Source organism: Leuresthes tenuis, unplaced genomic scaffold, assembly GCF_036924035.1.
Source record: "Leuresthes tenuis unplaced genomic scaffold, fLeuTen1.0.hap1 SCAF_1, whole genome shotgun sequence".
In the NCBI taxonomy this organism is placed as follows: Eukaryota; Metazoa; Chordata; class Actinopteri; order Atheriniformes; family Atherinopsidae; genus Leuresthes; species Leuresthes tenuis.
In genome coordinates this window covers 38936318-38952385 of record NW_027325355.1, presented here as the reverse complement: position 1 = coordinate 38952385, position 16068 = coordinate 38936318, and positions in this window count along the sequence as shown.

The window sequence follows — 16068 nt, the reverse complement described above, 5'->3', positions numbered from 1 at the left end:
ACTTCACACTTTTCATATTTTACCTGCATTACACTTAGAATAAAATGAAACCTGCGACATATTGACATTTGACGTAAAGTGTTAGTCAAACTCTAGATCAGCCCAGTTTCACCAGAACCAGTGTAATACGTACATTTGTTCACTTGTCAGATGGTAACATATCCTATGTTGGGACAATATAGGATAATCACTCCTGCCTGAAAACCACAACGGAAAAAAACTCAATATTTAGTCAAACACTTATATATACAGTCAATCCTAAAATGATTCATACCCTTTGCAAACTGTCACAGGCTTTGGGAAAATCCAAAGTTCTATACTCTGTTAGAGCCAGTTACATGTTGAGAAAATTATTTGGATTTAAAAAAGCCCTGCATTCAGCATGTGGTTGGCCAGTGAACAGGATGATGGCAGCAGAATCAGGGGTGTGTTCTGAGCTTTGATAGACAGTTGTGGGGCGCACAGGCTCATGGTGTGGACAGCTAGCTGCTGTTCTGAGCCCGAGTCAGAGCCTACGATGCTCTCCACTGTATACCAGTGTTTACTCAGCTGCCGAAAGAAGCTCACAACAGAAGATTCTTCGTCCTGTGAAGTGATGCACATCCAAGCAGCTGTGAACACGAAGTCACCAGAGGAGGTTGCACCACAAATTAATTAAAAAAATTGCAAGAAAGGTTGTCTTATTTAAACTTAAAGTCTGAAGATGAGACTTTTAATGACTTTAAATGAGTCAGTAATTTATTCTTTACCCATCATTGTGACATAATTTTACACTCAGTGTGGTTACATGTGGGCCATCGGATCGGATTAATGGCTAAATTACAATAAGACTGAGTTATTCAATTCACGTAGACAGCTTAATCCGACAAGAAGTTGAATCGGATCGGGTTACTCACAATCAAATTAAGACCCGGAGATAACTCGATCCAAATGCCCGCTGAACGTGCCTGCAGACGACAGTGGATCGGATCGAGCGTTCTGCGCACGCTCCAGATTTTTCCCCGCGATCGTCACCCGGAACTCAAAGGAGACGATATTACTGTTGTTGTCGCCGCCGTCAGAAAGAAACAAACAACGCCAACAGGAAGTGGCTCTATTAGCGATAGCTGAAATGGGTACAGCGCCACCTATGGTACCGGGGTATGACCTGCTTTGTGCCAGTGATTCCATTCATTCACTGCCATATATCCAAGCATAATTACCCTCAGATAAGGAGCAGAACCCAACTATAGCTATAATCCAGTTAATCTCATCATGTAGACACACTGACTGTTGCATTAAAAGAATCAGTTATGGACAAAATATGATAACTTTTTTACTTTAAAAAGACTGAAAACAATAATGATTAAGCCTTAAAAGGATGTACATGTGTAGAATATATGTGTAAAAAAACTAGACAGTAAGAGCTTGCACACACAAAGGTGTAGATAAATGACAGCATCATGCATGGCTAATTACATCAGTTACTAAACAGGAAAATAAATCAGATCAGAACAGATTACTCAGTACTGACGCGCATATTCAAGACACATTGATTCATTGCTTTGTTGAGGGTTTAATATTAGCTTTTATTGTACATATTTATGCACTGTGCTTATACAGAGTTGTTACACTCCTTTTTGAAGGGAGCAAGCACTGACCCCCACGGTGTTAAGGGTTAAAACTGGAAAGAAAAACTGCTACATGCTTACAGGGAGAGTCCAAACAAGTGGGATGAAGCCTATAGTGGAAAAGTACCGGCCACAGGGAGATAGGGAGGAGTTTCCCACACAGGGAGAAGACATCTGAATGGAGCAGAGATGGGGTACGAGGCTGATATCGGACCAAAGGCAAGTCTAAACCACGGCTTCTCTCCAACTTTTGGACCAATAATATTTGTATGGAAATATAAAAGTTTATTATACCCTTTTTCTGATCAGACCACCTGGCAGAGAGAGGTCCACAGCGCTGTGGAACTCAAACCTTGAACCATTCAATACATTCTGAGCTAGACTCTGAGTTTGTGTTTCTTCTCTCAGACAGACAAACACGACAAATTGAATATCAGGAACTACAAAGACAGGCAAGATAAGTCCCACAGTTAATGCATTACCAGACCAATGTACACCCCACACCCTGAAAAATAGAGTATTTTTCAATTGAACTGAGTTCAGTTCAATTGAAACTAAACAAAAACATAAAGTTTAACGACCACAAAGTATCTGTAATCATCGGCCGTCTGGATGTGTTGCAGAATTTGCCTTCCAAATGATCTCCAACACTTATATGAAATATTTATTTCAGGGATGATGGGTTTATGCTCTGAAACTCAGAGTCATTTCCAAGATTGTGTTGCTCCAGGTGAGAATTTTAACAACTACATGGAGGTAATGTTTGTATTCTGTCAGAATGAAACTTGTATTTAAGCGGCCCAAATCTTATTTAAAACAAAGCAGAAGGCTCAGATGTGCTTTTTGTCACATTTCTAATGTGCATTGGGGATTTTTTTCTCCTGCATTACAGATAACAACAGTTTGTGCTTGTATGCTGCAGGTTGAACAAGTCTCTAAGGAGACAGATGCCATGTCCTGGGTAATTTGAACAACATACAAACTGGTAACAAATAAGAGCCTGCAAGCATTCCCTGTTTCAATGCTCAATCACAGCATGAAAGAACATAGCAAGACCCCACGGAGCGCCATGAATAAAGAATAATCAATATCAAGAAAGACATCCACTGACTGACATTACCTATTCCAGTCTTTTGTTTAGGCCGCCGGTCAAAAAGAGTTGTTCTCTTGATAATTTCATTGATCACTGCCAAGAAATGCTGAACAAGGAAGTCTGCATAATCTGCTACAGCATTAATTTAAAGTGGCCTGAAACACATAGAAAGTATCACAGGCCTCATTTAAATTCATACACAGAGCAGTTCACAGGTCATTTCCTCACTGACATGTTAATTAGTTCATTTGATTAATTCTAAAAGTACAGATTCACTTAAGATGAATTTCATTAAATCAGCTCATTTGCATTTAGTTTACACACTTCGTCAGTGTAAGAGGAAAAATAGTCCATTTTCAGACTGCTGCAAATACAAAGCAGAAGATTGATTTGATTATTAGAACACAGTTCCATGAGCATGTTAGTTCTCTGAAAAACATTATTATTTGTAATACTTTCTCCAGACAGACACATGACCCCTCATGTACATGAAAAAGAATCCACTATAAACATCCATCTATCCATTTTCTACACCCACTTAATCTAACTGTCGGGTTGTGGGGGGCTGGAGCCCATCCCAGCGGTCATTGGGTGAGAGGCGGGGTACACCCTGGACAGTTTGCCAGTCTGAACCTGTGTCCTCAAGTGTTCCCCAAGGTTCTGTTGTGAGCTCAGAGTTATTTGCACCATACAGACTCTTACTGTCATTTAAAGGTAGATCCTATCATTGTTTTGACTTGTAGGTTTCTTTTAATCCTGGTGATGCCTCAGAGCTGCATACAGTCCATAAAAGATTGGATGGCGAACAACCTTCTTCAACTAAACAGAAAAAAAACGAGTTGGTTTTGGCCCAAATGTGACAGACAATCTTCATCTTCAGTAAAAACATCTTTACATAATCTGGGGATTTCTATGGGCCATGATTTTAGACTGGAACAGCATGTAAATAGTTTAGTTTGCTTCTGTTTTTACTAATGTAGGAATATTGGTAAAACCAGGCCTGCTCCCTTTCCTGTAACTTTTCCAGATTCCAGCTGCCAGGCTTCTGAGGTCCCATACAACAGCAGTCTACATGGAGGCTGGTCAAACCCCTAAATATTTGTTAGACTCTCTGAAGCCTGAAAACTCCAATAAGACCCTGAGATCCTTTGATCATTGGTTGATGGTTTGTAATTGTTGCCCCTAAACTGTGGAACTTCCATTGGACTTAAGATATTTGAACAGTGTGGATACTACAAAGCAGCCCAATACCCATTTACTGATGGACTTTTATGTCTATAGTCTTATTCTATGTTTTTATCATTATGTTTTTTATTTTCATTACTATATTTTTAAAGCACTGTGTCTCATTAATTTCCCATATTTACTTGTTGTTTAACCAACTGATTGGCTTCATCTGGCCAAAAGGGTATACCTGAGTATCATCTGTTTTCCAATAGAAATGTATTCATTACTACTAATGGAAGTCAAACTAAAAAGCATCTTTCCGAGAACAGAGTGCGTATAAGTAACTCTGATGTGTAAGCTAACTGGAATCTACCTGATAATACAACTCTTAACCAGCCTATTGCAGCTCCTTTAATCCCAATTATGTTTAAACCCCTATAATGGGATGTTATGATCAATCGTATCATTGACAGCACCGAGGTCCAACAGGACAAGCAGAGGACAAAGAGATGATGTTGGAAAGATGCTTTGAGTATGGATGCAACCAAAACAGAACTTCCTGGTTTATTTGAAAACAGGGAAAAGATAAACCCCACATTTCAACATAATACTCATGAGAACATCACCCTGTCAGTGAAACATTGATAACATGTTTTACACCAGCAAATTCTGCATGTAAACCAGATATCAGCAAAAAGCAGGTAATGAGCCAATGGTTCACATTACTGAACTTATTTTCCAAAGAAACAGACAGTTTTAAAAGGTTATGGTGTTCCTATGTTAGGCCGAAACTCTTTTAAAACATTTTGGACTTGTTGGTGGATGCTCAAAGGTTAGGGCAGCAGACCACCTTCATCCTATGTCCAACGGTGTCTACCAGGTATACAGAATCCTCCAAGTTATTGGAACCAATGTGGATAACCATCGCAGAGAAGGAAATATATCAGCTATGGTCCATCCATTTTCTATACCTGCTTAATCCAAGTCAGGGTCATGGGTGGGGAGGGCTGGAGCCTATCCCAGCTGTCATTGGGTAAGAGGCAGAGTAACCCTGAACAGGTTGCCAGTCCATCACAGGGCCACACAGAGACAAACAATCATCCACTCTCACACTCACTCCTAGGGTCAATTAGACTCATCAATTAACCTGACAGTAGGGCTGGGCAATAAAGCGATAACGATAGCTATAGAGTAATAACTTTTCCTCCATAGAGATATGAAACATGTTCGATATACTTTTCAATAGATTACATCTGTCCATCTTTTTTTCCCCCTTGTCCTGTCCAGCATTATGGCAGCAGAATTGTAGTCTGAATACCTTTTATGCCAAACAGATTTGCTTTGCCAAGGGAGGGTTTTATAAATTAAAGCTCCCCTTGATGCCCATCAACTGCCCATTTATTTATTTTTGTTTACAATATTTCACATGTAATAGAGTCAACAAGGAAAGAAGAAGAGCAAAGAAGAGGAAACAGAACAAAAATAGAAACAAAAACCAGACAACCAGCTGCTACACCTGTAAAAACAAAACAGACAACAATCCACAGCCTTTGTGGGGAATCCAGCCTTAGAGCCTCCAGGAGCACCTGAAAGCAGACAAGCAGAGAAAAAACAAACACACAAACAAACAAAAACAAGCACAAGTAGCAGCAATCGCATACGAACAAGTGCTAATCTTCCCCCAATGACAACGCCTGTAGCAGTAACAGAAGGCCTTGGAGTCTGCTTTATCCAGCACCGTATGACAAAAAAATCTAAGAGACACCGTCGTATTACAAATGCTGAAGCTTATTGTGTTTCAAAAGACGTGCTAACAATAAGCACAGTGGAAAATAATGGGTTCAAGTGGATGCTAAAAGTTATCGACCCGATATATATTGATATCGACCGATTTAAAAAACATATTGTGATATGACTTCTTCACATAGCCCTACCTGACAATTTAGAGTCACCGATTAACCCAACATGCATGTTTTACGATGGTGGGAGGAAGCCGGAGAACCCAGAGAGAACCCACGCATACACGGGGAGAACATGCAGACTCCACACAGAAACAACCAGTCGGGATTACAACCCTCTGCTGTGAGGTGACGGTGCTAACCACCACCCCACCCTGCAGCCCTCAGCTATGTCCTCATGGATGTCATTACTTTCACACATGCACCTGAGAGACAGACTGCTGCAGATGGCCACAAAAAACTGCGAAAACTGTGCTCCCAGCTATAGTGGGGGCAGGAGAGTCGGCAGTCCATGGCTGTGGTGGCAGCAGGTGCAGATTCAGGAGGTGCATGGTATATATTGGTTCACCTGGAGTGAAAATGAACATGATGTGAACCACCTTTTCAGAATAAATCTGAAGTTACCTTGATAACACTGAGTTCTACTTCACAGAGCATCATCACTGTGAGAGTATTTAGGTTTAGCTTCTTTCGAGCACTTTGTAAAGTGCTAAATGACAAATACAACGATTCCTTTATTTTTTATAAACCCACCAAAACATGTTTTGATACAGATATGGAGGACTGCTACTTAATATTAATTTTGTCACATTCTGAATGTGAAGAAAACTGCATCTGTATTTCATATGATACATTTCATCTACTTTTTCCAACATATGATTTAACAAAAAAATCTGATGGATATTTGACATTTACTCAATTTTGTACAGTGCAACCAAAGTGTTGTTAAAGGGCAATTCCAGGAGGTCAACCACTGTGAATCTTAGGATTACAGCTAACATTACTGATGGGAAATACATATCTCCACATGCTTAAACACCTCAAGAGAACAAGTAACATTTTCATGTCAGCAGCATTAGGCTAGAATCAGCAAGGGTTTATAAATCCCTCCTGGTGGTGCATTCATATTCTGAAGTGACAGTCTGACGACAAAGCTCCACATTCAACTGTAACATACGATTGCTTTGCATTAAGAAGGTGTGATATTGGGAACTCTGCCCTGAATATGAATATGAGGGATTTACGAAAGTTATTTGATTAACTTCAGAGTAGAGATATATTTCGACAACATAACACAAGACAATGGACAATTCTGCACACTCACAATATTACTGTCGCAGGTAAAATGAAAAGAAAACCATTTATTTTAAACAAAAGCCAGATAACCATTTCCAAAACAGAGAGTGGGTGATGCCAGGAGTTTAAACACAGAGGAAGGTGATTGGTGAGTGAAGACAGCTAAGAGACATAACACAGGGGAAGGGAGTGCAGCTGATGAGACACTGAGGAAGTGAACAGGACTGAGACAAGACAGAATCATGACAATAACATCATGATCAAACAACGATGGCAGAGACACCTGAGCTCAACTGCAACAGAAAACATTACAGATGGTCATTCACAGCAATACATCTGCACAAAGCCTTGTTTACAGGGACTTTTGACTTCTAACTGTTTTGATCATTTATGCGGCAAAATGAATTTCCCATTTTGGAATTAATAAATTTAAAATCTAATAGTCTTCAAAGAGTTTCCACCAATACCGAGCCAAATTTAAGATTCAGAACGACTCCTTAAACGAGGAACTTTTAATGGAACACGAAAAAGAAAATTGTGTTTTTGAGGAGTTTTACACTTGCTGGTAACTTCAGACACTCTGATATATGCGTATGTCTTCCAGAATACACAATGCTGCCAAAAGTATTCACTCACCCATCAAAATAAATACATTCAGGTGTTCCAATCACTTCCATGGCCACAGGTGTATGAATTCAAGCATCTAGGCATGCAGACTGCTTCTACAAACATCTGTGAAAGAATGGGTCGCTCTCAGGATTGTTGTTCAGGTTGTTTTTCAGGAACTGAGTTTGGCGGTTGCCAGGGGAACGGTACTTGTCTGACTGCATTGTGCCAGGTGTAAGATTTGGTGGAGGGGGGGATTATGGTGTGGGGCTGTTCTTCAGGAGCTGGGCTTGGCCCCTTAGTTCCAGTGAAAGGAACTCTGAAAGCTTCAGCATACCAAGAGATTTTGGACCATTTCATGCTCCCAACTTTATGGAAACAGTTTGGGGATGACCCCTTCCTGTTCCAACATGACTGTGCACCAGAGCACAAAGCAAGGTCCATAAAGACATGGAGGAGCAGGTTTGGTGTGGAAGAACTTCACTGCCCTGCACAGAGTCCTGACCTCAACCCAAAAGACCACCTTTAGGATGAATTAGAGCAGAGACTGTGAGCCTTCTGTCCAACATCAGTGTCTGACCTCACAAATGTGCTTCTGGAACAATGGTCAAAAACTCCCATAAACACACTCCTAAACCCTATGGAAAGCTTAAACCATTTGGTCCCCACAACGTGTCAGACCTCAGAAGTGTGGTGGGATTAATTGCTGCTTCAGTTCTTCATCACTTAAGGCTACATGGCCAAGAGCACTTCTTGTCACTTATGAATGTACAAGCTACCACTTTTTCTATCACTTTCTGGTGCATGAGACTGCTGAATATTGACTTTATCCTTCTGTGGAGGTAGGTGACACATCGGCTGTGCCAGATGGAAACTGTGTAAGGAAAACATTATTCCATAGTGCTGTTCTATCAAAAACTAACTGTGGAGAGGAATAGGTCGACATCTTATCTTTGGGTTTTTCACCTTTTTGTTCTCCAGTCTGTCTCCTGACCTCCCTCAATCTGCATCTGTAGTACTTCCTTACACATTAGAAGTTTGTGGTTAATGTAAGAAAAACATCATGGTTAAATTTACTGTTGCCATGGCTATGTGTACTGCAACTGTTACGTCACCAGTTCAGGAAAACCCTGCTCATTCAAGGTGAATCTTTTTTTTTTCCATAATCACAAGCTACCCCAGCCTCTCACCAACTGCTCACCAGTCATAGCGGGGTGGGGATACAAACCCTGGTTCGGGTAGAGGGTAGAAATAGAAGAGGCAAAGATAAGTGGGAATGGGATGCTCATACAAAAGTGATGCTTTGGGAGCATCCTCTGTGTTCAAAACGGGCGCAGGGGGCTCGTGACCAAGCATCAGTTAGTGAACAGACCAAAGATGTTTGATTATGTCAAGATCTGATGATCACAGAGGCCAATCCAAGTGTTCTGCATTGCATTATTATGCTGCACCCAAAACTGAAAAATACAACTTTGAAGTAACTCAACCATGCAGTGCTATTACATTTCCAACATTATTCCGTGGGATACATCCCTAACCATCACAGAAGTGCCTCAGACAATCCAAACCAGAAGCTTCTGTGGGTGTTTTCTGTACATATGTTTGTCCCGAACAAAGAGAAAGCATGAAAGATGATGTTTTTTTTTATGACATCAGTACTTGATGTCTAGTAAAATGTCCACTTCTCCAGGTCCTTGTACTATAATTTGAATTGTTCCACATTGACCCTTGGACCATTTTCAGCTTCCCTGAGCTCTCGAACGGACTGTTTTTGTTGAAACTGTGATGGAGAGATGTTGGTTTCACTTAGGAGCCTTCTCCAGTTAAACTGAAATCATTGTCTGTGGCCCACAGAAACAAAGAGGAAGTGTTATCAGTCACCTTGAGACTCTCTCTCTAAAACCTAATATTCAAATTAGAAATCTAGGGGTAATATTGGACTCAGACTTGAACTTTAACAGCCACATTAAATCAATAACATCAGCAGCTTTTTACCATCTATAAAACATTGCCAGAATCAAAGGAATGGTGTCTAAACCAGACTTAGAAAGACTAATCCGTGCATTTGTCTCCAGCAGGTTAGACTACTGTAACAACCTGCTCACTGGGCTCTAAACAGGCTGTAAGACAGCTGCAGAACATCCAGAACGCTGCTGCTCCAGTCCTGACCAGAACCAGGAAATACGACCATATTATCCAGAGCTCAGGGGTCTGCACTGGCTTCCTGTCGCTCAGAGAATAGACTTTAGAACAGCTCTGCTCGTGCACAAGTCTCTTCATGGTCTAAGTACATCTCTGACACGTTAGAGCCATATGAACCAACTGAAAACTGAAAACAGTTCTTTTTAACTGTGCATATGACAACTGAAAGTATTGTATCTGCACTCTTCACTTGTAATTTAAGTAATACATTTTATGTTTTAATGATTTTATTTGCCTACTTGTGATTTTATGTAGCTGTAAAGCACTTTGAGTTGTGCTCTACAAATAAACTTGCCTTGCCTTGAGTAGCTTTAATTCTGTGATTTCCCGACACACGTTCAGTGACTGCATGTCACTGAACCGCTGTCTTCATTAAACAGTTTCACCATGTAAACCCCAGTACATGCTGAAATATTGGTTTCATATTTGACACTAAATTCACAGGCACACATTTTTGTTGCCTGCACAACTTCATGTATTCTATCTTATTCGTTCAGAAAGTAAAGAAAGGAGACACTAAAGCCAGTCTCTGCTACAAATTAAGGATGTTGCTGTTGAAGTTCTAGCACATAATAAATCATGCAGTTTTTGTTGAAAAATATATATCGATATCCCCAGTATCACGCACTAGACTTGTTTATTTCAGTGAAATTATGGTTGATATGAGTTCTGAAAGCCCACATGGACACTCACAGTTTGTTCCTTTAACCAGCTGGTCCTCAAACCAGTGAATTTACAACTCAGAACATACTGAGCATCATACTTCCTCTGCTGCTATCATTTTTGGCCTTCTGTGTGCACATAGATCCATTCTAAGAGTAATTGCCTGGTTAGTATTGATCTAGTTGTAACTAACGGTTAGCAAAAACAAGGGAACTATGATGCTATATCAGCTCCTGTTCTTTTAAACATCTACATGTTTTTCCATTCATTATGATGTTAATTTGCTTTTATTCAGTTTGTTTTTGTAAGACGCTGCTTCACCTGCAGTAATCAATGAGACAAGATGACAAAATGTTAAAGCAAGAACAGCTGACTTTCAGCGTTTCTCAGCCAAATTCTTGAGGAATGAATATATCTTTCGATGACATTTGAGAGCAATAACTTAGTTTTGACAGAGCAGAACAGTCTCTGTCAGTGAGCAGAATGCCGATAGCCTTTCCCTCACTTATTTCTATTCCCCTGTGGAACTCACCTGAAAAGGTTAGACCACAATTCCAGAAAAGTCAAGCTGCTGCTCAGCCTTGTGGTTTTCTTTTGAAAAAAATGACACTTGATGTTTTCCCCCCAGCTCTGGAATCTTATTTACCAGCAGTTTTACACAGTGGAGGCATGAGAAACTAAAATCAGGACACTTTAAATGAGCTCATTCAGCCCAACTTTTTCCTGTTTGGTCAGTTTCTGACAGTATTTTCTCATAGCTTCTGTGTATGATGCAGTCAGATGAATGTCTTGTAAAGACTATGAATATCCACTATTAATGAAAAATAAATCAAGTGACATTTCTGTTTAACATTACCTTGAAATGGTTAGATATGGCTTAATTATACTGTATTAAAGTCATGTCAATGAAAATGATTGATGATTTAACAGTGGGTTTTACACAAATGGTAAAATAATTTGAATCGTCTGGGTTTACTACTACTACTGTTCTTCTACTTATATAGTGTCAGTCAGCTTGAATTTGAGGGCTGCAGGGTGGGGTGGTGGTTAGCACCGTCTCCTCACAGCAGAGGGTTCCAGGTTAGAATCCCAGCTGGTTGTTTCTGTGTGGAGTTTGCATGTTCTCCCCGTGTATGTGTGGGTTCTCTCTGGGAATCCATCCAAAAACATGCATGTTAGGTTAACTGGAAAATTAAATTGTACCCCGCCTCTCTCCCAAAGACAACTGGGATAGGCTCCGGCTCAGGCCCCCCACAACCCTAAACTGGATCACGATGGAAGATTGTAAATAAATAAATAGCACAACACAGTAAAATATTACTGAACATAGTAATCATAGTAGTTATTAGGCTCCTCTCAGGTACTATAGTATTACATAATAGTAAAAGGCAATCTGAGATTTTACAAGTGAAGCAACATTATTTCTGGCTTTTTGAGAACTAGGCCATTGCACCAACATCCACTCATCCAGCCGCAGCCTGCTGAGAATGGCTGGTGTCTTATCTTTCAAGGGGACCACACATTAGTTATTAGTGTCAGGGAGCCACCTGGGAAAAGGCCATTTTTGTGTGTTATAATGTCATCTTTTCACTGCTGATGTGGACATGAGTAACGTTCACGTTTCTCTGGGTGTAGGAGTGTTTGTGCAGGGTATTTGTTTTTTTAAGTGCATATCTGTGAGGATTCGCTCTACAGATTACATCTGATGCGTAGGTGGATTCTTACCATGAGCACTGCTTCTGGGATGTCTGGAGACACATATGTGTAGTACCACCTGCTGTCATGTGGGGGAGCAGTTGCTCTGCAGTTGAACTTTGTGATTCCTCTGGATCTGCTTGTTATTCAGCTCTCTATCACATCAAAAGAATGGTACTCTGAAATAGATGTGCTTTAGTCCCGTCAGTTGCCGTAATACAATCACTTACCTTTAAGAGATGTTACCGATATCCATCTATGCAGGGACAGCAGACTGATTTTGCAGTCAGCATAAAACATCCCATAGTCACTGTTGCTATAGCGATCCTCCACATCTCTGCCTGCTATGAGAGCACATTTTGTCAAGGTGGATGGATTTGCAAACAACAAAATGGATGTTGTGAGAGTGAAAAAGCAGTTATGTCACTGCTGGTTGAGAGAAAGTTGGTGCTTCTCAGGGACAGAGGCTGATGCTGGATCATGCAGATGATCCTGTAAAAGAGGTCACCGTTCTTTTTTGGATTTTCAGCTCTTTCCACACACTCATGGGGGAGTTTTCACCCAGAGATTATACAGCAACTTGATCCATTATTCATGACTCAGCAAAAGTAATAATGCATCCTCCTAGGGGAAACAACCGAGTCCTCTTTTTAAGGATTCTATGTTCCCAGAGGTCTCCATTATAAGTTATGAATCTTAATGTATATGAAAGTGTTAAGGTGGGAAGCTCTGTACACCATGACAAACTGTGAGCCTCCAGGCTCAGTGGTGAGCACTCTGGTTTGCAGTCACTTGAGGCACACGAGTCGCTACCACCAGAGTGTCTATCTGCTGTGCATTGTGGTGTGAAAAAAGCTTTTACACTTCCATGACTGATGCCCTACACCATTTTAAATCTCCCCTTGGAATTATATCAAAGACCGTAGGAAGTTCAGGTCACTGAGGAGAGAAAGTTTGACTCTCAGACATGATTAATCAGGTTAGAGTGATTATTAATAAGTTGACAATTAATCTTTTATTGCCAGAGATATTAATGGGAGACATACTCAAACATACACAGACTCACATTGAAAAGTGTGTCAGGAGAAATGTGTGTTTCAGTATCTTTCTCATGACCACTTTCATTCATGGTGGGAGTTAAAATCAAACCACTAAACCACCAAACATCTGGATAAGGCTCCACCACCAAGCCACATTCAAATGCTGCATGACTGAATTTTCTGTTTTTAAATTCAGGCAAAACTGAAGTTACTGTCTTTGGACCTGAGTACCTCAGGGAAACACTATCTTGCTGTAAAGTTAGATCACATTATCTCAGCTTTTAATTGTTTTTTCTGACCAGGATCTGTCCTCTGACGCACATATAAAACTGGTTTCTAGGACTGCCTTCTTTCACCTTCGTAATATTGCTAAAATCAGGAACATCCTGTCTCAGGGTGATGCAGAGAAACTAGTTCATGCATTTGTTACTTCAAGATTGGACTCCTGTAATTCCTTATTATTGGGCTGGCCCACATATTCTCTGAAAAGCCTCCAGCTGATCCAAAATGCTGCAGCCAGAGTTCTCATGAGAACTAACAGCAGAGATCATGTTTCTCCAGTTTTAGCTTCTCTTCATTGGCTCCCTGTTAAATTCAGAATAGAATTTAAGATTCTTCTCCTCACATATAAAGCTCTTAATGACCGAGCTCCATCATATCTTAAAGAGTTCACTGAGTTTCAGCTCCCTGAGGCGCATGAGTAGCATTTATCACTTGGGGTAATCTTAATGATATTTTCCTGGATCATTGTTGTTTTGTCTTGGATCGTTTCTATGACACTCAATTACCCCTGGCCTCTCACGTTGTACTTAGTATACAGTCTCCCGGTCCTGGACTTGAGGTGAAACCCTCCACACAATGTGGAACGTTTTCTTCATATCAGGGGCTTCTGTCTCCTCCTTTGACAATTTATTGCCAATTTCTTGTAAATGGACATTAAAAAGAGCAAGGTTAAGAAAAAGAAAGCTGTTGGAGAAAATCTGTTCACAAAAGGACAAACGAGCAGTGAACAACTGATGACTCGAAGTAAATGAGTACGTATGTAGATTTGTGCCTGTTAAATTATGGCAAAAGAGGTGCAACACCGCCATCTATTGGCGCAGTGGTTGATTTGGGTACTGCACAGAGAAAAGAAGACTTCACTGTAGTGTTGTTCAGATTGTTCCGAGACTGTGATGCCAACTTTCCCACACCACTGCGGTGCTGTATGCTTTGTTGCAGAAAAGAGCTGTAATTAACATCCCACAATCCACCTGGTCGTCATCTGTGATCTGTAGAAGTGTGGAGCTGCATCTCACAGATAGCTGTGATCCATAACATGTAATATTTAATCAAAGCGACCCTGACGGAAGAGTCCTGAAGTTTGATTACTCATCCTAAACCACAGGATGTGAACAGGTTTTTCAGTTACCATCCTCAGCAGCCACAAACTCCTTAAGTAGCAAAAGTGTTTCACAGCATGGAACCAACCACAAGTGGCTGACATTCAGTGGAAAAACTTATCTTTATTGCTCTGTGTTTAGCACCTGCTGCAAGTGATAGCCCTTTCAAAAAGGGAGGTATGAATACATGGAAACATGCTCATCAAAGGAGAAGCATGAAAAAAGTAAGATTCACAGGGATAGTGCTGGTGCTTGCTTTCTAATGGTCAATAAGGCAGATGTAAAAAGCCTTTGAAAGACAAACAAATGTCTATACATAATGAAGTCAATCATGGCAACTTTCTGGTTGATAATGCTTTTGAGTGGGTATGATCTGTGTCTTCAACAGCACATTAACAGCTGTGTTGAGCAAAGCAAGAAGCGTTATGACACTAGTGCAAGAGGTTCTCTTGTCATTTTACTATCAAAAGACATTATAGGTAAAGTTGTGAGTGTGATCAGTCAGGTGATAAAGGACACGATTGCTGATGAAGTGAGAGGGCAGGAATGTTCTCAGTCCAGATAGATACTACCCAAAATTTAAATTTAAAAGAACAATGTACAATTATTTCAAGATATGTTTCACACGCCATCCATGAGTGACTGGTTGCTGTGATGGACTGTGAAAGATCCACAGGCTAGTATTTCACAGAGCTGCTAAAACAGACATTGCTCAAACTCAACATTAACACTAGTATGTGTGTGGGTAATCCTACTGATGGTGCAGCCAATATGCAGGGACAATATCAAGGGTTCGGGTTCATGTCTGGTGTTATGCACATATTCTGAATCTGGTATTGGCAGACACAATAGGCACTGTTGTAGAGGCCGCATCTCTCTTTTGATGTCGCAGTTTGTCCCAAAGAATCATACAACCGTTTGCAAGTGTGGGAAGAGACAAGTAATAACATATGTCAGAGAGGGCTGTCTCCAGTTGGGGAAACAAGATGGTGGGCTAAGGACCAGGCTCTGACTAAGGTCTTTGGATGCCTTGTTTGTTGACCTACTGCTGACCCTAGCCTTAGTTGAGGGAGACATGAGTATGAAGCCAACAGTAAGGGTCAAAGCAAAGGGAGACATTGAAGCCCTTCTAAAGTATGAGACAGTCCTCAGCAGCTCAAACACCTATAGGCCTATAGACACAGGGACTGGATATTATGGCAGCTCACAGCCTGGTTGAGGGGACAGAGCACAGCCTCAAGATATACATCAGAGACTTTGAGGGAGTGAAAAGAGCAGGTGATGAGTTTGTGGGTTTGGGCCGATAAAAAGCTGCAAGATATGGATAGATGTGAGCTGCTGATGCAGACTGCTCTTCCAGGGAAACAAATTAGAAAAAAGAAAAAAAATGCCAGGAGAAGTTTTACAAGATGACCCACAAACCTGAGTTCATCAGCAAATGCCTACTGAAGTTTGATGACAGCTACAGTTGGCACATTAGAAACTGAGCTATGTAGGCTGAAGAGGTCCCCTCTGGAGCAGCACAGTGTTAGGACAGGTTTAATGATACCACCAGCAAGTGAAGAAGATAAACGT